The sequence below is a fragment of the Pinus tabuliformis genome, chromosome 6 (assembly GCF_031772625.1).
Source record: "Pinus tabuliformis cultivar Carrire ecotype Pingquan chromosome 6, CPIR1, whole genome shotgun sequence".
Taxonomy (NCBI): Eukaryota; Viridiplantae; Streptophyta; class Pinopsida; order Pinales; family Pinaceae; genus Pinus; species Pinus tabuliformis.
Window position 1 is genome coordinate 876,818,271 of NC_142292.1, and position 1,408 is coordinate 876,819,678.

The 1,408-nt window shown below is 35.4% G+C and overlaps 1 pseudogene; it reads right to left on the reverse strand.

Annotated features, from left to right (window-relative positions):
- Positions 1-309: 309 nt before the first annotated feature.
- Positions 310-970, reverse strand: LOC149261674 (truncated basic helix-loop-helix protein A-like; annotated as a pseudogene).
- Between the last annotated feature and the right edge of the window lie 438 nt (positions 971-1,408).

Here is a 1,408-nt window from a genome sequence, read left to right on the forward strand (position 1 = left end):
CACGGGTCCATTTGATCTCATCTCATTTTTCAACTGAATAACATAACAATAACACTATAATTGTACATAGCTGAAATAACATAGTAGTTGAAAATTATCCACATGCAAATTATCCTGAAAAATCTAGATTTGATTTCAAATTATGAACACACACCTCGAATTGATTTTGATTTCATAAATTTTTATTTATTTTTCATACAATTTCATCTTTCATTTGTTTCACATGGAAAGATAAGAAAATGATCATTTGATCGTTATAGTTTCATTCTTCCAATCCCTCTCTGATGTCGTTAGCTCAAAAAATAGCAATCATAACAGACCGATGAAAAAACTCATGATATGTTCTATAACATCATGAGCTTCATGAACCAAATCTATAACACCAAGCTTGAGCATGCCCTCTGTGAAGGGAAGGCACACTACTATCTGAATGCCAGAACCCTTTGCAAGAAGATGTCGATTGAACATTTTGGGATGTGCTTCCCCTGCGTTGTTGAGCCATAATGGACTTCCTCTTTCTAGCATGACGTTAGGTTATCCAACAGAAGGTGGGAAATCATAGGACATACAGGTTAAATTGAACCACTCTGTATATGTGATATCTTCTGGTGATTACAATTTGTATTGTTGTCTTGTTGGAAGACTACTACTTCCTTCAGTAGGAAGGGACTGAAATAGTTCTCTTAATTGAAGAGTTCTCTTCTCATGCATCTCTTCCTGTATGTGCATCTCCTCGTCCATCCCTTGACACATTTCCTTCTTTTTGTATTCTCAATTAAAATCCCATTATTCCAAACAAGTCTTCCTTGCTTTGCCAAATACTTTCGAGATACCGAGTATGTCCACCCTATGTTCTGAAGGGTTTCTTTCATCTGGAACGTTAGTCTACTTTGACATTTTCATCATCAAGACGTCCTGATAGATTTGCATTCCCACTTGAAGAATAAGCCATTACCTTTCTCATCCCCTCGACAATTATAACTATAGTTGTTTCATCCTTTTTCCCAAGATAAGCTCTATCTAAGCCTTTTATTTTCATTTAATAACTTATCACACATACCTCGGATTGATTACAAACTTAATTTATCTGTGCTACGACTACCTCATCCTGGATGAGCCAAATAGATTGGTATATTTGGGTTTTGAGGAAGGCATACGGGAGTGTTTTTATCATTTCAAAGCTCAAAGGAAAACACTTTTCTTCTTCACAACTATTCCTAAGAAGATTGAGAATTTTGCAAGAAGTGCTCTGGTGAAAGCTGTGACTATAAACATAAGCAGGGGTGGTTCAATAGACTTGGATGTCATACGAGATGTTTGTTATGTCAAACAAGAGGCATGATTGTTTATTTAAATTCATGGGTTTCACCAGAGTTAGAATGTTTATCTCAAACAATTTTTAAAATGT